This window comes from Garra rufa, chromosome 2, assembly GCF_049309525.1.
Source record: "Garra rufa chromosome 2, GarRuf1.0, whole genome shotgun sequence".
Lineage (NCBI taxonomy): Eukaryota > Metazoa > Chordata > Actinopteri > Cypriniformes > Cyprinidae > Garra > Garra rufa.
In genome coordinates this window covers 38264408-38285547 of record NC_133362.1, presented here as the reverse complement: position 1 = coordinate 38285547, position 21140 = coordinate 38264408, and the positions used below count along the sequence as shown (strand labels likewise).

The following is a 21140-nucleotide window of genomic DNA, read 5'->3' as shown; positions in this document are numbered from 1 at the left end:
TATGTAGTTTTGTGAACACGGACGAAGAAACGCCAGCCCCGAAGCTCATCCGTAAACCACATGAAACAGCTCATATGCGCTTAATATAGCTCTTTAAAATGATATTCTGTTTGCATTGTGTACAGTCGCTGGAGTGTTTTTATTTAAATGCTTTTAAAAGAGGCTTCGTGATGTAGTTCGCAGACCGAGAGCTCGGAGCCTTGACTCTCATGTCAGTACAACAGAAAACACTGGCTGAAGGCAGCTCTCTCCGTTTTAAATGAAACTGCTTGCAAACACCTGAATTTAGCTCTTGGTGTGTTCTAAGGGGTTGACTGAATGAAATCGCTGGAACATTTAAATTTTAAAAGGCCGTATTTATTTTCATTTTCCGCTCCACCCCTTCAGTGGAGTGGAATGGCTTAAACTGGGCATTATTTTTCGTACGTGACCTGTGGTTAGAAGCATTGTTTCTTGTTAGCAAGACATATGGCTTAATAAATTATGTTCTTGGGCATAATTTGCAAGCTAACAGGCAGTACAAGCTATGACCTACGTTTAACCTAAATATAAATGATTTTATTCAGTATTTTTGTGCGTCCTCTATAAAGCCCCAGATAGCAAACTGACATAGAATCAACGTAGAATCGACGTCTCCCGTGACATCGAAACGACGTTGATCTCCGACGTCGATCCAATATCAGTTTTGCTCATCGGGGTAATGTTGAATCGACGTCAGGCACGCCATTCAAAACTAACGTAAAATCGACGCAATTGGTTCACTTACCCAACGTTGAATCGACGTTGATTTTCAGTTGGTTGAAACGACGTTATAGAATCAACACATATTCGACATAAAATCGATCTAATTGGTTGGCTTACCTAACGTTGAAACGATGTTGATTTCAGGGGGGTAAAACGATGCTACACAATAAATATTTTCTGCTTGTTTCTTACATACATTTTAATAGATAAATTAGCCTGTATATGCAATAATTTATTGAACACACATCAAATTCAGTCATAATTTATTTATTATTTACACAAAATTCAGAAATACATGTTTGACACTCAAATACACACAAAGAAATCAAATTACTGGAAGTAAACACAAAGAAAGTAATTTACAGGCTAATAAAGAAGTTACAAATTAAAAGCTATATTCACTTCAGAATAAAAAAATGTCAAATGTTTTTGTTTAGTGGGGCACAAAAGGAGATGTAAGGCAGACAGCCACAGTCACTATTCACTATCATTGCTATCATTCTAATTACTGAGACTATGCCACTCTCTCCTTTTGTGTTCCACAAAATAAAGACATATTGGTGAAAAGATGATTTATAAAGATTTCCGACCCTTGAAAACAGAAGACAGAGGTACATAGCAGATAAATCGATTTTCTTTTGCAATTAAAATTTAGGTTCCTTGTGATATCAGGGGTGTGAACTAATCAGGTCAGGTTTGAAAAGGGTGATCCAGACATAACCCACAATATAAGGCATAGACAAAGTTAATTTCTAATTGCTGTTTTATGTAATATCACTCCATATACACATTTTTAGAGGATTTTTTTAGCATTTGCCTAAAAATATTATCATGTGTATATACAGTATTCATATAAAACGGCAGCATTTTATTTAAAATGTACATTTCTAATCATTATTAATGGAAATAATAAGTAAAATATGCTATGTGTTTCTGTCACTTGGTGGAAAACAAATGCTTGAGTAAATGAAATGAATGAAAATGACCTGAAATTACCACTTTCAATGGCAGCAGTAGAACACTCATGAGCTCATTTACCATTTTCACTCCCTTAAGTTTTACATGCTTTTCTTTTAGATGTATAATTATGATAATTTGCATCCCTAGATATTGTTTAGTTGTTTATGTCCCTTTGTTATATTTGCATACCATACATCTATTGTATGTGGTATTATTATTAGCAAAACTGAGCACCTGGCTGTGACAGTGGAATTTGTATTTGTAGAGAATATATAAGTATGTTTTAGGAGTTGCAAACTTGTATTTTTTGTTTCTTTCACAAACACAACAAAACCTTCTCAAAATATATATATTTTTTTTTGCAGGAGCAAAAATCCTGTTCCACAAATGAAAAAATTCACACGCTCCGTTATACCAGATTTATGCAGGACTATATTTCATTTTTTCAAATGTGTATTTATTAGAACTTTACATATTTACAGACTTTATTAGAATTTAGCATAGAATCTAGCACTTACCTATTGCTATTCGCTCCAATTTATTAAAAAAATAAAGAAAGAAAAACTTGCTGAGTGTACTGTGCTAGCAGAAGTGGGTCAAAGGCCACATGTTGTATTTATCAACGGAGAGAGCGCAAGTGTGTGAGTGGGATGTCACATACTGATTTGTCATGTGAGATACCAGTTCTCATTTACAGTCGTGGTCACAATTTTTAGCACCCTCAGTAAATATGATCAAAGAAGCCTGTAAAAAAAAAGTACTTTCATCAAAAAAGATGAAAGGCTTACTCCACCCTAAAATGAAAATTTTGTCATTACCCCCATTTTGGATGAAAACCGGGGGCTTTGTGGCTGTCCCTTTGACTGCCAAGTAGATAACACTGTCAAGGCCCAGAAAAGTATGAAAGATGTCGTCAAAATAGTCAATCTGCCATCAGAGGTTCAACCATAATTTTACAAAGCTACGAGTAAACTTTTTGTACACAAAGAAAAGAAAAATAGTGACTTTAGCCACCGTAGCGGCATTTTGGAGAGTATCCACTGGGCGCTAATAGAGTAAGCTGTTCCATGTCAGCCGCAACACACGGATGTGTGATCTTAAATTGTGTTCGGAAGACAAACAAAGCATTTATGGGTTTGAAATGACATGGGGAAAAGTAAAAAGTAAAAAGTTCATTTTGGGGTGGAGTAACCCTTTAACAATACAGTTTTATTTTCACAGGCTTCATATTTACCAAGGGTGCCAATAATTCTGACTACAACTGTATATGCAAATGTGCAAATTTTGTTCATGACTTGAGATTTTTATTCAAGTGTGTGAGTGTTTTGCCCTTCATTCACTGCAGCAACTCTAGCCTAACTGTGAGCATATAAGGTACTTAATTTGTGAATTGTAGATTAGGATCTGTGCACCTGAGAATTTGAAATGGTATAACTGTTGTGTTATGTTTGTGAGAAAGAGTACAAAAAAAAATAACTCCTATAAAATGTATTCTCTGTGGCTTTAAATTTACTGATACACATGCGTGACTATTCTTTACAACTACAAATTCCACTATCACAGGTGTTCAGTTTTGCTATAATAATACCTTCACAGAAAATGTTAGTAGTCAGCATATATGCAAAAGCAGAGAGGTCAGTGTGGTGTACTGTAGGCACATCTGTCCAGGCCAACATCTGGTGTACTGATGTATTCAACTGGAATCCCAGAAAATCTGCAATAAAAATGTTACAGTTCAAAATCCATCATACATAACTGATATAACAGGACTGCCCATTCCTGGAGATCCACCTACTTGTAGAATTGTGATCTAAATCTGATCCAACACAACCGTCTGTAATTCTCAACTTTGCAGGAAGGTATATTTCCAGGAACTGGACTGGGTACCCTGCATTATAAAGTATCACATTTTGTATCTGGTATTACAAATTATCAATGTAAGCTTAATTTTAGTTTAACTAATTAGAAAATATTTGTGGCATAATACTGGTGTTTTGTGAGAAGTCCAGTGACCTTGTTATGTATTTTTTTTTTTTTCATGTGTTTTCATAAAAGACTAATGATGCAAAATATAAAACCCCCATGCATTTACAAACCTGATATGGATAAATACAACAGTGGAAATCTTGAGTCCATGTTTGTTACATAGGAAAGCCTTCCACTGACGTGCTGTGAAGTAGATTTCTTGACAAGTTCCTCCCTAAAAGTAGATCAACAACAAAGTAACTGTATTGTCATAGTGTGTAATTTAATAAAGTCACTATATTACTTTTTAAAAGATCTCATTAATACCTTTGCTTAACAATATTTTTAGAGCTTATGACAAAGGCATATAACACCTTTTTAGGTTAATTTACAGTCATTTACATCTGCATCAAAAATACATACTCTGTCCCAAACTGCTGTTTAGTAAATGTAGTAAAAGATGTCCAAACTGCTAAATAATTTAATAGTAGTAGTATATAAAAAATTACAAATATGCAAAACATTGTTCATTTACATATATTACCCACACTGTAACAATACAACGTTGAAAATCTGCAAACTTACCTTTTTGGGCAATGATTACAATATAAGGATAATATTTGTCAGGTTTGTATAGTTGACATCATCTCAAGTCTTTGTAAGTGCTGCTGGCATCTTCTGAAGTCTTCACAAGTGAAGCTGGATCCAAACTGGAACTGGTGTAATCTCTAGCAACCTTGGGATGGGCATCCCGAGATTGAAACAGGAAAGCAAAAAGAGAAAGATTAGTATAACTGCTGTTCATATTATTTCAGACAAACGATTATTCATTTCATAACATACAACTAAAGTGCAAGGTCACAAGATGTTTTTTGTGTGTTAATATATGTTAAAATGTAATTGATTGCTGTGATCAAAGCTGTAATTTTTAGCATCATTACAGTCTTCAGTGTCACATGATCATTCAGAAATCATTTTAATATGCTGATTTTGCACACAAAAAAACAGCTGTGCTGATTTATATTTTTTGTGTGAACCTTCTTAATGTTGTTAAATTTATTTTTATCATGATTTTTTAAAGAAATTAATTTTGTTATTCAGCAAAGATGTATTAAATTGATCAAAGTGAGTGTAAAGATTTGTTTCAAATAAATGCTGTTCTTTTGAATTTTCTGTTCAATCAAGGAATCCTGAAAGAAAAAATAGCAACACAACAGTTTTCAACATTGATAATAATCAAAAATGTATGTTAAGCATCAAATCAGCATAATTTCTGAAGGATCATGACACTGAAGACTGGAGTAATAATGCTGAAAATTCTGCTTTGTTCACAGAAATAAATTACATTTTACAATATATTCACAAAGTAAACAACTTTAAAATGGTAATAATACTTTACAATATCACCGTTTTTGCTGTTTTTTAATCTTGAATTTTTAAATAAATCCAGTCTTGGTACACAAAAGGAACTTATATAGAAAACTTAAAAAAAAAAAAAAAAAAATACATATATATATATATATCTTACTGAAATTTGAACATTAGTGTTTGTTTGAGGTTAACTTACTAGCCATATGGTTTACTGTGCCTTAGAGTTGTTGTCTGACAGGAGGTTTGCTCCAACTCTGGGGTGCAGGCCATCATCATGGAAAAAAATAAGAACATAAGAAGCAATTTGTCACAGAGCCAACAATATTTAGCACATGTGATATGTAGAAAAGATAAAGAATATACTGAAAATAAATTCTTAACATACAATAATTTGCTTCTAGGTTTACTTTTTTGATATTGTTTATATTTCTTACTTCGCAATATCAATATTTGTTTACCATGAGAGATCAAACTGCTTTTGAACTAGATTATGTTACGTCAGTGACGTCACCGATTAACGATACCATGTATATGTTTAGGTTATCTGAGCCTATTTCCAATCACCCATTGATAAAATACCAGTAAAACTACAACAGACCTGTCAAAACTTCTTGTCTACACATAAATACGTGATTAAAATCAGAAACTCTCATAAACTGCTCAGTTTATGGAGTTAGCATAACGTTAAGTTACCTCCTCTTACACCAGTTAAGATGCTAACGGACTTTTTCGAAGACACTAAACCATCTCTATGAACTAAAGTCAACAGAAGCGAGTCAAATACAAGCAAGAGAAGTGTCAGAGACAGCTATATGTAATATTTGTATGATTTTAGGAACTGACCTTACCGAAAATAGTGAAAACAACAGCGAGAGACCCGAGTTTCTTGCTTGTCAGTTGCTGTGTTGTCGCCCCGTTTCCATGACAACTCCCTCCGCTGTAGTGTTTGAATGGGACTCGATCGTTTGCGCACTCATTAAAACATGTCAGCAGAAGTTACAAAAAATAAACACATAAAATTAGTGTCAGGAACAGCTATATGTAATATTTGTGTGATTTTAGGTACTAAACTTACCGAAAGCAATACAAACAACAGGGAGAAACGCAGTTTCCAGCTTGTCAGCCGTTGTGTTGCAGCCCGTTTCCATGACAACTCCCTCGCTCCAGTGTTTGAAAGCTACGCGACTGTTCAGCGTGCACGCACACGTCAGTCACGCAAAATGTACATAAATAAACAATTTTAATTTTAATTAAACTGCTATTAAATCATACATTTAAGTTTTTGTTTTGCAGTTCTGTGACCCATTTACAGGTGCAAAATGCCCTGCACCTGATAGTCAGATAAGCACTTTTATCGTTTAAGAAGTTTAAGTTTTATAGATTTAATAGTTTTATTTAATAGTTTATTTTTATGTAATATTTTTATTATTAATTTATTACTTATTATTTTTATCTTTTCTTTTTCTTTTTTTCTTTTTGTAGAAGGCCGGATTAATACCCCTAGAACTGCCCGATATATTTTATTTCTTTATGTATTTTTCTTTAAATTTAAATTATATTTCTTATTAAAAATAATAAAACAAAACTATAACAAAATAAAACAAACAAAAACAGTAAATGAAACAAACAACGAAAATTTGGAGCCCAATATTTTATGAAGATCACAAAATTTAAATTGTGCTTTTATATTTTTTATTTCTTCTTTTTTTCAATTATGTAAAAGCATTATGGACATAACATTCGCATGCAAATTCAAAAACATACGGCTATATTGAACCATCTCTTAATGCAGACTTAAAAAAAACATAAGTCAATAAATGTGTTTTATATTGACATGACAAAAAAACGAGTTTTTGGGGAGACAACTTTGTAGACTTTCTACAATTTACAATGCACAAGCTATAAGCAGCAATATCTGAAGGATGCAGAAAGATCGATTCATAAAAATCATAAAACATAAATTATCTTTTTTATGTCCATTTTCGTTTTTTGTTTCAGATGAAAAATCAATGGTACGGATTTCTCCATTAGGGCTTGACATTTCTGAAACCACAATTCATGTGTCTATCGTCTAACGCGAATAAAATGCTAAAAATTGTAACAGACATCCAGCGTATAGGGCACAGGCAAGTTGCCTAATGATTATAAATGTGTACGGAAAAAAATTTACATTGTAATTATTTATTGTTATGAGTTAGGCCTATTATGAGTTTATTTGTTTCATAATCAGAAAAAAATTTGCAAGCGATCACACCGGCGCCTCCTTATCACGCACCAATTTGTGCCTAGGCTATTTTTGCAATTTTAAATTAGCTTTTATTTTAATGTCCTTTTCAGTTTTGAGATAAAATTGCTGTTTTATTAGTTTAATTTTTTTCTTAATTTTAGACACATTTCTAGTTTTCAGTTGTATTTATTTATTTATTTATTTTTTCAGTTTTAGTACAAGTTAAACTGCAACGCAAAATTAATGCATATGGTAAATAAATTTCCCTCTCAACCTCAGATGCATTGATGGTCCCTTATTTCTTTTCACAGTGCACCGGATTAGAACAAATGATAACGAAAACGATTATTTATTTTTGATAATTATTTTATTTCAGTTAGGTTTTCCTAAATTTTGTTATTTTTGTTTCGTTTTTTTTTTTTCATTTGGACATTTCATTTTTCCACATTTCTTTTTTTTTTCTTTGCCTAATTGCCTTTATTTTCGTTAAATACAGTTCTTAATACAACATATATTACCATTTTAACATGTATACAATATTTCTTACATTTAAACAAAAATTTTAGAAGTAAAAATTAAATATATAATCGTAGTAAAAAAAACCAATGTGTCTTGTTTAGGTGACTGACATCACATCTCTTTAATTTGCTTTGTATTAAATAAAATTTTAAACATACAAAAAAAAAAGTTTTATAGATTAAATAAAACATTTACCAAAGAAATGCAAGTCAGCAGCACTGAGAATTACTCCTGAAGAGAAAACAAAATATCTGCACTCATTATAACAACTGTAGCGACTGTCCTGTCCTATTCTTCACCAAATCTGGTCTAAATGCAAGACAGATGCAGTTATAGTCTAAAACTAAATATTGACAAAATGATAACGGACCTCCAATTCCTTTATTATTAGTTGTTGTTGATCAAGATTAAAGGGATGTCGCTGTTATAAGAACGTATTTAAATGACTAATTTATGGATTAAAAAAATTATGATCCCAAGCAGATTAAGAAAATATGGTGAATTTATTTTAGGCCTATTTTACAAATATTAATAAATGAATAGACTGAATAACGAATAACGTTGAGCGCGTCTGCACAACAAAGTATAGGCTAAATTATTTTTAACGTTTAGTGATACGAAAACAAAACGTGTCATGAAGAAAAATATTTAAGCAAGTTTAAATATATATATATATATATATATATATATATATATATATATATATATATATATATATATATATATATTTAAACTTGCTTAAATATTTTTCTTCATATATTCTTCATATCTTCATATATATATATATATATACACACAGCCTGTGTGTAAACACTGGACCGACTATTGCTAATGGAAGAACAAAATAACAAAATGAATAAAACATAACTTCATTAAACATTCGATAAAAATGTTAAAATGTTTTGTCAGTTATTGTTTTTAAAAACTTCCATAATCCACTTTAGAGTTTAAGTAGCCTAATATTCAGAGAAAGACAGATAAACTAGGCCTAAATAAAATAATAAATAAAAATACATTTAGCCTAGTTCCACTCTGCATGCCCAGATCTCCGATTCTTCTAACGAAGTTTCAACCAATATCCGACGTTATGATTTCGATCAGATGCGTCGGCTGTATCGGTTGATAAGCCAACGTGATTTCGACGTTGAATCGACGTTTTATTTTCGACGTAAAAACGTTCTGATATACCGACCAAATAATGAACGTTGATTCAACATCGAAATTTGATTGACGACCGACACTGACCTTTACAACCAGAAATCGACGTTGAATCAACGTCAGCTTGCTGTCTGGGGCACCATTTATGAGTAGTGCGCATGCGCACAAATGCCTAAGGGAACTTTCGGAGTATAAGAGGGAAACTGTGCTAAATCAAACACAAAATACAGCGAAATGACAGGGAACAAAAAATATTAAGTGAGTGATTAGGTGCTTTGTTCAATACAGTTGCATTTTTTGAGAACTCTAATCAGTTAAATAGCATACGTTATTAGTTGGTGAGGTTAACAACAGCCGTACTTTGTTGAACTAACGTGGTTCAAACGATGAGACCATATGAAACAGTCTTTACTAGCTTATTCGTTTCCACAAAAATGCAGCACAAATAAGCAAGCATTTTAACGTTTTACATACAGTAATCTACAATTATTGTTCAATCGCTGGAGTGTTTTTTTATGTTTTTAATGCCTTTAAAATATGTAGTTTTGTGAACACGGACGAAGAAACGCCAGCCCCGAAGCTCATCCGTAAACCACATAAAAACAGCTCATATGCGCTTAATATAGCTCTTTAAAATGATATTCTGTTTGCATTGTGTACAGTCGCTGGAGTGTTTTTATTTAAATGCTTTTAAAAGAGGCTTCGTGATGTAGTTCGCAGACCGAGAGCTCGGAGCCTTGACTCTCATGTCAGTACAACAGAAAACACTGGCTGAAGGCAGCTCTCTCCGTTTTAAATGAAACTGCTTGTGTAGTACCCTCACCGCCTGATGAGGGGAAATAAACAGTTAAGAAAAAAAACACAAGAGACGGAGCTGCTGCGTCTTCTTCTGAAGCTGTGTATTAATTGAGCAACATGCAAAAAGTATTTCCTTTTTACAACATCTGACATCACAAATAGCAATCAGTGACAATTAACAGGAATGTAACATTAACTTGTTCATGTTGAATGTTTTTCTGTATAAAAACAGGGGAAATAAAATACAGCTTTCATTCAATTAGTGTTTCTCACATTTTATGAATGGTTATGAAACAAATACTCTTTAAAAACAGTTAAAACACAGATAACGTACAACTTACTGTAGTAACATTTCTTGTCACCCGAATTAACTGATAGCATATTTAATTACTTTAGTCAGAAAAGTATGGCCACGACCGCATCGTCTCCGATTAGCATAACTAGCCGAAATGGTATAACGCTCCAACACTCGGTAACAACTCATACAACACTATAAACAATGACATTCATATCACAAACTGCTGTTTGCATGTTTAAGACAACTTCAGTGCATGTATGTACACTCCATACCTGATGAGGGGAAATAAACAGTTAAGAAAAAAACCACAAGAGACGGAGCTGCTGCGTCTTCTTCTGAAGCTGTGTATTAATTGAGCAGCATGCCCCTCCCCCCACAGGCGAACACTCGCGAACAAGGCAAGCTAATTAAATGATCACTCACAAACTTCAGCATCAATCGTCAAAGACAAGATATTCCCTTTTACACACTAATAGGTATGTGCAAAAAATATTACATTTAATATGATTTATAATTTTTACCTTACTCCATTCGTTTACTTTCATTTTTATAACCACCACACTTGCAAACACCTGAATTTAGCTCTTGGTGTGTTCTAAGGGGTTGACTGAATGAAATCGCTGGAACATTTAAATTTTAAAAGGCCGTATTTATTTTCATTTTCCGCTCCACCCCTTCAGTGGAGTGGAATGGCTTAAACTGGGCATTATTTTTCGTACGTGACCTGTGGTTAGAAGCATTGTTTCTTGTTAGCAAGACATATGGCTTAATAAATTATGTTCTTGGGCATAATTTGCAAGCTAACAGGCAGTACAAGCTATGACCTACGTTTAACCTAAATATAAATGATTTTATTCAGTATTTTTGTGCGTCCTCTATAAAGCACCATTTATGAGTAGTGCGCATGCGCACAAATGCCTAAGGGAACTTTCGGAGTATAAGAGGGAAACTGTGCTAAATCAAACACAAAATACAGCGAAATGACAGGGAACAAAAAATATTAAGTGAGTGATTAGGTGCTTTGTTCAATACAGTTGCATTTTTTGAGAACTCTAATCAGTTAAATAGCATACGTCATTAGTTGGTGAGGTTAACAACAGCCGTACTTTGTTGAACTAACGTGGTTCAAACGATGAGACCATATGAAACAGTCTTTACTAGCTTATTCGTTTCCACAAAAATGCAGCACAAATAAGCAAGCATTTTAACGTTTTACATACAGTAATCTACAATTATTGTTCAATCGCTGGAGTGTTTTTTTTATTTTTTTAATGCCTTTAAAATATGTAGTTTTGTGAACACGGACGAAGAAACGCCAGCCCCGAAGCTCATCCGTAAACCACATGAAACAGCTCATATGCGCTTAATATAGCTCTTTAAAATGATATTCTGTTTGCATTGTGTACAGTCGCTGGAGTGTTTTTATTTAAATGCTTTTAAAAGAGGCTTCGTGATGTAGTTCGCAGACCGAGAGCTCGGAGCCTTGACTCTCATGTCAGTACAACAGAAAACACTGGCTGAAGGCAGCTCTCTCCGTTTTAAATGAAACTGCTTGCAAACACCTGAATTTAGCTCTTGGTGTGTTCTAAGGGGTTGACTGAATGAAATCGCTGGAACATTTAAATTTTAAAAGGCCGTATTTATTTTCATTTTCCGCTCCACCCCTTCAGTGGAGTGGAATGGCTTAAACTGGGCATTATTTTTCGTACGTGACCTGTGGTTAGAAGCATTGTTTCTTGTTAGCAAGACATATGGCTTAATAAATTATGTTCTTGGGCATAATTTGCAAGCTAACAGGCAGTACAAGCTATGACCTACGTTTAACCTAAATATAAATGATTTTATTCAGTATTTTTGTGCGTCCTCTATAAAGCACCATTTATGAGTAGTGCGCATGCGCACAAATGCCTAAGGGAACTTTCGGAGTATAAGAGGGAAACTGTGCTAAATCAAACACAAAATACAGCGAAATGACAGGGAACAAAAAATATTAAGTGAGTGATTAGGTGCTTTGTTCAATACAGTTGCATTTTTTGAGAACTCTAATCAGTTAAATAGCATACGTTATTAGTTGGTGAGGTTAACAACAGCCGTACTTTGTTGAACTAACGTGGTTCAAACGATGAGACCATATGAAACAGTCTTTACTAGCTTATTCGTTTCCACAAAAATGCAGCACAAATAAGCAAGCATTTTAACGTTTTACATACAGTAATCTACAATTATTGTTCAATCGCTGGAGTGTTTTTTTATGTTTTTAATGCCTTTAAAATATGTAGTTTTGTGAACACGGACGAAGAAACGCCAGCCCCGAAGCTCATCCGTAAACCACATAAAAACAGCTCATATGCGCTTAATATAGCTCTTTAAAATGATATTCTGTTTGCATTGTGTACAGTCGCTGGAGTGTTTTTATTTAAATGCTTTTAAAAGAGGCTTCGTGATGTAGTTCGCAGACCGAGAGCTCGGAGCCTTGACTCTCATGTCAGTACAACAGAAAACACTGGCTGAAGGCAGCTCTCTCCGTTTTAAATGAAACTGCTTGTGTAGTACCCTCACCGCCTGATGAGGGGAAATAAACAGTTAAGAAAAAAAACACAAGAGACGGAGCTGCTGCGTCTTCTTCTGAAGCTGTGTATTAATTGAGCAACATGCAAAAAGTATTTCCTTTTTACAACATCTGACATCACAAATAGCAATCAGTGACAATTAACAGGAATGTAACATTAACTTGTTCATGTTGAATGTTTTTCTGTATAAAAACAGGGGAAATAAAATACAGCTTTCATTCAATTAGTGTTTCTCACATTTTATGAATGGTTATGAAACAAATACTCTTTAAAAACAGTTAAAACACAGATAACGTACAACTTACTGTAGTAACATTTCTTGTCACCCGAATTAACTGATAGCATATTTAATTACTTTAGTCAGAAAAGTATGGCCACGACCGCATCGTCTCCGATTAGCATAACTAGCCGAAATGGTATAACGCTCCAACACTCGGTAACAACTCATACAACACTATAAACAATGACATTCATATCACAAACTGCTGTTTGCATGTTTAAGACAACTTCAGTGCATGTATGTACACTCCATACCTGATGAGGGGAAATAAACAGTTAAGAAAAAAACCACAAGAGACGGAGCTGCTGCGTCTTCTTCTGAAGCTGTGTATTAATTGAGCAGCATGCCCCTCCCCCCACAGGCGAACACTCGCGAACAAGGCAAGCTAATTAAATGATCACTCACAAACTTCAGCATCAATCGTCAAAGACAAGATATTCCCTTTTACACACTAATAGGTATGTGCAAAAAATATTACATTTAATATGATTTATAATTTTTACCTTACTCCATTCGTTTACTTTCATTTTTATAACCACCACACTTGCAAACACCTGAATTTAGCTCTTGGTGTGTTCTAAGGGGTTGACTGAATGAAATCGCTGGAACATTTAAATTTTAAAAGGCCGTATTTATTTTCATTTTCCGCTCCACCCCTTCAGTGGAGTGGAATGGCTTAAACTGGGCATTATTTTTCGTACGTGACCTGTGGTTAGAAGCATTGTTTCTTGTTAGCAAGACATATGGCTTAATAAATTATGTTCTTGGGCATAATTTGCAAGCTAACAGGCAGTACAAGCTATGACCTACGTTTAACCTAAATATAAATGATTTTATTCAGTATTTTTGTGCGTCCTCTATAAAGCACCATTTATGAGTAGTGCGCATGCGCACAAATGCCTAAGGGAACTTTCGGAGTATAAGAGGGAAACTGTGCTAAATCAAACACAAAATACAGCGAAATGACAGGGAACAAAAAATATTAAGTGAGTGATTAGGTGCTTTGTTCAATACAGTTGCATTTTTTGAGAACTCTAATCAGTTAAATAGCATACGTTATTAGTTGGTGAGGTTAACAACAGCCGTACTTTGTTGAACTAACGTGGTTCAAACGATGAGACCATATGAAACAGTCTTTACTAGCTTATTCGTTTCCACAAAAATGCAGCACAAATAAGCAAGCATTTTAACGTTTTACATACAGTAATCTACAATTATTTTTCAATCGCTGGAGTGTTTTTTTTATTTTTTTAATGCCTTTAAAATATGTAGTTTTGTGAACACGGACGAAGAAACTCCAGCCCCGAAGCTCATCCGTAAACCACATAAAACAGCTCATATGCGCTTAATATAGCTCTTTAAAATGATATTCTGTTTGCATTGTGTACAGTCGCTGGAGTGTTTTTATTTAAATGCTTTTAAAAGAGGCTTCGTGATGTAGTTCGCAGACCGAGAGCTCGGAGCCTTGACTCTCATGTCAGTACAACAGAAAACACTGGCTGAAGGCAGCTCTCTCCGTTTTAAATGAAACTGCTTGCAAACACCTGAATTTAGCTCTTGGTGTGTTCTAAGGGGTTGACTGAATGAAATCGCTGGAACATTTAAATTTTAAAAGGCCGTATTTATTTTCATTTTCCGCTCCACCCCTTCAGTGGAGTGGAATGGCTTAAACTGGGCATTATTTTTCGTACGTGACCTGTGGTTAGAAGCATTGTTTCTTGTTAGCAAGACATATGGCTTAATAAATTATGTTCTTGGGCATAATTTGCAAGCTAACAGGCAGTACAAGCTATGACCTACGTTTAACCTAAATATAAATGATTTTATTCAGTATTTTTGTGCGTCCTCTATAAAGCACCATTTATGAGTAGTGCGCATGCGCACAAATGCCTAAGGGAACTTTCGGAGTATAAGAGGGAAACTGTGTTAAATCAAACACAAAATACAGCGAAATGACAGGGAACAAAAAATATTAAGTGAGTGATTAGGTGCTTTGTTCAATACAGTTGCATTTTTTGAGAACTCTAATCAGTTAAATAGCATACGTTATTAGTTGGTGAGGTTAACAACAGCCGTACTTTGTTGAACTAACGTGGTTCAAACGATGAGACCATATGAAACAGTCTTTACTAGCTTATTCGTTTCCACAAAAATGCAGCACAAATAAGCAAGCATTTTAACGTTTTACATACAGTAATCTACAATTATTGTTCAATCGCTGGAGTGTTTTTTTATGTTTTTAATGCCTTTAAAATATGTAGTTTTGTGAACACGGACGAAGAAACGCCAGCCCCGAAGCTCATCCGTAAACCACATAAAAACAGCTCATATGCGCTTAATATAGCTCTTTAAAATGATATTCTGTTTGCATTGTGTACAGTCGCTGGAGTGTTTTTATTTAAATGCTTTTAAAAGAGGCTTCGTGATGTAGTTCGCAGACCGAGAGCTCGGAGCCTTGACTCTCATGTCAGTACAACAGAAAACACTGGCTGAAGGCAGCTCTCTCCGTTTTAAATGAAACTGCTTGTGTAGTACCCTCACCGCCTGATGAGGGGAAATAAACAGTTAAGAAAAAAAACACAAGAGACGGAGCTGCTGCGTCTTCTTCTGAAGCTGTGTATTAATTGAGCAACATGCAAAAAGTATTTCCTTTTTACAACATCTGACATCACAAATAGCAATCAGTGACAATTAACAGGAATGTAACATTAACTTGTTCATGTTGAATGTTTTTCTGTATAAAAACAGGGGAAATAAAATACAGCTTTCATTCAATTAGTGTTTCTCACATTTTATGAATGGTTATGAAACAAATACTCTTTAAAAACAGTTAAAACACAGATAACGTACAACTTACTGTAGTAACATTTCTTGTCACCCGAATTAACTGATAGCATATTTAATTACTTTAGTCAGAAAAGTATGGCCACGACCGCATCGTCTCCGATTAGCATAACTAGCCGAAATGGTATAACGCTCCAACACTCGGTAACAACTCATACAACACTATAAACAATGACATTCATATCACAAACTGCTGTTTGCATGTTTAAGACAACTTCAGTGCATGTATGTACACTCCATACCTGATGAGGGGAAATAAACAGTTAAGAAAAAAACCACAAGAGACGGAGCTGCTGCGTCTTCTTCTGAAGCTGTGTATTAATTGAGCAGCATGCCCCTCCCCCCACAGGCGAACACTCGCGAACAAGGCAAGCTAATTAAATGATCACTCACAAACTTCAGCATCAATCGTCAAAGACAAGATATTCCCTTTTACACACTAATAGGTATGTGCAAAAAATATTACATTTAATATGATTTATAATTTTTACCTTACTCCATTCGTTTACTTTCATTTTTATAACCACCACACTTGCAAACACCTGAATTTAGCTCTTGGTGTGTTCTAAGGGGTTGACTGAATGAAATCGCTGGAACATTTAAATTTTAAAAGGCCGTATTTATTTTCATTTTCCGCTCCACCCCTTCAGTGGAGTGGAATGGCTTAAACTGGGCATTATTTTTCGTACGTGACCTGTGGTTAGAAGCATTGTTTCTTGTTAGCAAGACATATGGCTTAATAAATTATGTTCTTGGGCATAATTTGCAAGCTAACAGGCAGTACAAGCTATGACCTACGTTTAACCTAAATATAAATGATTTTATTCAGTATTTTTGTGCGTCCTCTATAAAGCACCATTTATGAGTAGTGCGCATGCGCACAAATGCCTAAGGGAACTTTCGGAGTATAAGAGGGAAACTGTGCTAAATCAAACACAAAATACAGCGAAATGACAGGGAACAAAAAATATTAAGTGAGTGATTAGGTGCTTTGTTCAATACAGTTGCATTTTTTGAGAACTCTAATCAGTTAAATAGCATACGTCATTAGTTGGTGAGGTTAACAACAGCCGTACTTTGTTGAACTAACGTGGTTCAAACGATGAGACCATATGAAACAGTCTTTACTAGCTTATTCGTTTCCACAAAAATGCAGCACAAATAAGCAAGCATTTTAACGTTTTACATACAGTAATCTACAATTATTGTTCAATCGCTGGAGTGTTTTTTTAATTTTTTTAATGCCTTTAAAATATGTAGTTTTGTGAACACGGACGAAGAAACGCCAGCCCCGAAGCTCATCCGTAAACCACATGAAACAGCTCATATGCGCTTAATATAGCTCTTTAAAATGATATTCTGTTTGCATTGTGTACAGTCGCTGGAGTGTTTTTATTTAAATGCTTTTAAAAGAGGCTTCATGATGTAGTTCGCAGACCGAGAGCTCGGACCCTTGACTCTCATGTCAGTACAACAGAAAACACTGGCTGAAGGCAGCTCTCTCCGTTTTAAATGAAACTGCTTGTGTAGTACCCTCACCGCCTGATGAGGGGAAATAAACAGTTAAGAAAAAAAACACAAGAGACGGAGCTGCTGCGTCTTCTTCTGAAGCTGTGTATTAATTGAGCAACATGCAAAAAGTATTTCCTTTTTACAACATCTGACATCACAAATAGCAATCAGTGACAATTAACAGGAATGTAACATTAACTTGTTCATGTTGAATGTTTTTCTGTATAAAAACAGGGGAAATAAAATACAGCTTTCATTCAATTAGTGTTTCTCACATTTTATGAATGGTTATGAAACAAATACTCTTTAAAAACAGTTAAAACACAGATAACGTACAACTTACTGTAGTAACATTTCTTGTCACCCGAATTAACTGATAGCATATTTAATTACTTTAGTCAGAAAAGTATGGCCACGACCGCATCGTCTCCGATTAGCATAACAAGCCGAAATGGTATAACGCTCCAACACTCGGTAACAACTCATACAACACTATAAACAATGACATTCATATCACAAACTGCTGTTTGCATGTTTAAGACAACTTCAGTGCATGTATGTACACTCCATACCTGATGAGGGGAAATAAACAGTTAAGAAAAAAACCACAAGAGACGGAGCTGCTGCGTCTTCTTCTGAAGCTGTGTATTAATTGAGCAGCATGCCCCTCCCCCCACAGGCGAACACTCGCGAACAAGGCAAGCTAATTAAATGATCACTCACAAACTTCAGCATCAATCGTCAAAGACAAGATATTCCCTTTTACACACTAATAGGTATGTGCAAAAAATATTACATTTAATATGATTTATAATTTTTACCTTACTCCATTCGTTTACTTTCATTTTTATAACCACCACACTTGCAAACACCTGAATTTAGCTCTTGGTGTGTTCTAAGGGGTTGACTGAATGAAATCGCTGGAACATTTAAATTTTAAAAGGCCGTATTTATTTTCATTTTCCGCTCCACCCCTTCAGTGGAGTGGAATGGCTTAAACTGGGCATTATTTTTCGTACGTGACCTGTGGTTAGAAGCATTGTTTCTTGTTAGCAAGACATATGGCTTAATAAATTATGTTCTTGGGCATAATTTGCAAGCTAACAGGCAGTACAAGCTATGACCTACGTTTAACCTAAATATAAATGATTTTATTCAGTATTTTTGTGCGTCCTCTATAAAGCACCATTTATGAGTAGTGCGCATGCGCACAAATGCCTAAGGGAACTTTCGGAGTATAAGAGGGAAACTGTGCTAAATCAAACACAAAATACAGCGAAATGACAGGGAACAAAAAATATTAAGTGAGTGATTAGGTGCTTTGTTCAATACAGTTGCATTTTTTGAGAACTCTAATCAGTTAAATAGCATACGTTATTAGTTGGTGAGGTTAACAACAGCCGTACTTTGTTGAACTAACGTGGTTCAAACGATGAGACCATATGAAACAGTCTTTACTAGCTTATTCGTTTCCACAAAAATGCAGCACAAATAAGCAAGCATTTTAACGTTTTACATACAGTAATCTACAATTATTGTTCAATCGCTGGAGTGTTTTTTTATGTTTTTAATGCCTTTAAAATATGTAGTTTTGTGAACACGGACGAAGAAACGCCAGCCCCGAAGCTCATCCGTAAACCACATAAAACAGCTCATATGCGCTTAATATAGCTCTTTAAAATGATATTCTGTTTGCATTGTGTACAGTCGCTGGAGTGTTTTTATTTAAATGCTTTTAAAAGAGGCTTCGTGATGTAGTTCGCAGACCGAGAGCTCGGAGCCTTGACTCTCATGTCAGTACAACAGAAAACACTGGCTGAAGGCAGCTCTCTCCGTTTTAAATGAAACTGCTTGCAAACACCTGAATTTAGCTCTTGGTGTGTTCTAAGGGGTTGACTGAATGAAATCGCTGGAACATTTAAATTTTAAAAGGCCGTATTTATTTTCATTTTCCGCTCCACCCCTTCAGTGGAGTGGAATGGCTTAAACTGGGCATTATTTTTCGTACGTGACCTGTGGTTAGAAGCATTGTTTCTTGTTAGCAAGACATATGGCTTAATAAATTATGTTCTTGGGCATAATTTGCAAGCTAACAGGCAGTACAAGCTATGACCTACGTTTAACCTAAATATAAATGATTTTATTCAGTATTTTTGTGCGTCCTCTATAAAGCACCATTTATGAGTAGTGCGCATTCGCACAAATGCCTAAGGGAACTTTCGGAGTATAAGAGGGAAACTGTGCTAAATCAAACACAAAATACAGCGAAATGACAGGGAACAAAAAATATTAAGTGAGTGATTAGGTGCTTTGTTCAATACAGTTGCATTTTTTGAGAACTCTAATCAGTTAAATAGCATACGTTATTAGTTGGTGAGGTTAACAACAGCCGTACTTTGTTGAACTAACGTGGTTCAAACGATGAGACCATATGAAACAGTCTTTACTAGCTTATTCGTTTCCACAAAAATGCAGCACAAATAAGCAAGCATTTTAACGTTTTACATACAGTAATCTACAATTATTGTTCAATCGCTGGAGTGTTTTTTTTATTTTTTTAATGCCTTTAAAATATGTAGTTTTGTGAACACGGACGAAGAAACGCCAGCCCCGAAGCTCATCCGTAAACCACATGAAACAGCTCATATGCGCTTAATATAGCTCTTTAAAATGATATTCTGTTTGCATTGTGTACAGTCGCTGGAGTGTTTTTATTTAAATGCTTTTAAAAGAGGCTTCGTGATGTAGTTCGCAGACCGAGAGCTCGGAGCCTTGACTCTCATGTCAGTACAACAGAAAACACTGGCTGAAGGCAGCTCTCTCCGTTTTAAATGAAACTGCTTGCAAACACCTGAATTTAGCTCTTGGTGTGTTCTAAGGGGTTGACTGAATGAAATCGCTGGAACATTTAAATTTTAAAAGGCCGTATTTATTTTCATTTTCCGCTCCACCCCTTCAGTGGAGTGGAATGGCTTAAACTGGGCATTATTTTTCGTACGTGACCTGTGGTTAGAAGCATTGTTTCTTGTTAGCAAGACATATGGCTTAATAAATTATGTTCTTGGGCATAATTTGCAAGCTAACAGGCAGTACAAGCTATGACCTACGTTTAACCTAAATATAAATGATTTTATTCAGTATTTTTGTGCGTCCTCTATAAAGCACCATTTATGAGTAGTGCGCATGCGCACAAATGCCTAAGGGAACTTTCGGAGTATAAGAGGGAAACTGTGCTAAATCAAACACAAAATACAGCGAAATGACAGGGAACAAAAAATATTAAGTGAGTGATTAGGTGCTTTGTTCAATACAGTTGCATTTTTTGAGAACTCTAATCAGTTAAATAGCATACGTTATTAGTTGGTGAGGTTAACAACAGCCGTACTTTGTTGAACTAACGTGGTTCAAACGATGAGACCATATGAAACAGTCTTTACTAGCTTATTCGTTTCCACAAAAATGCAGCACAAATAAGCAAGCATTTTAACGTTTTACATACAGTAATCTACAATTATTGTTCAATCGCTGGAGTGTTTTTTTATGTTTTTAATGCCTTTAAAATATGTAGTTTTGTGAACACGGACGAAGAAACGCCAGCCCCGAAGCTCATCCGTAAACCACATGAAACAGCTCATATGCGCTTAATATAGCTCTTTAAAATGATATTCTGTTTGCATTGTGTACAGTCGCTGGAGTGTTTTTATTTAAATGCTTTTAAAAGAGGCTTCATGATGTAGTTCGCAGACCGAGAGCTCGGACCCTTGACTCTCATGTCAGTACAACAGAAAACACTGGCTGAAGGCAGCTCTCTCCGTTTTAAATGAAACTGCTTGTGTAGTACCCTCACCGCCTGATGAGGGGAAATAAACAGTTAAGAAAAAAAACACAAGAGAC

At 34.9% G+C, this 21140-nt stretch overlaps 1 long non-coding RNA gene across 2 annotated transcripts; it reads right to left on the bottom strand.

Annotated features, from left to right (window-relative positions):
• Nucleotides 1-1015: 1015 nt before the first annotated feature.
• On the bottom strand, nt 1016-6159 carry LOC141326438 (uncharacterized). 2 transcript variants are annotated; one of them, XR_012353890.1, is made up of 6 exons: nt 5889-6159; nt 5237-5294; nt 4255-4405; nt 3801-3904; nt 3500-3592; nt 1016-3418 (listed from the first exon to the last, which is right to left on the bottom strand). It is a non-coding gene; the product is annotated as an uncharacterized lncRNA (long non-coding RNA). The 2 variants fall into 2 exon arrangements; XR_012353891.1 differs by lacking the exon at nt 3500-3592.
• Between the last annotated feature and the right edge of the window lie 14981 nt (nt 6160-21140).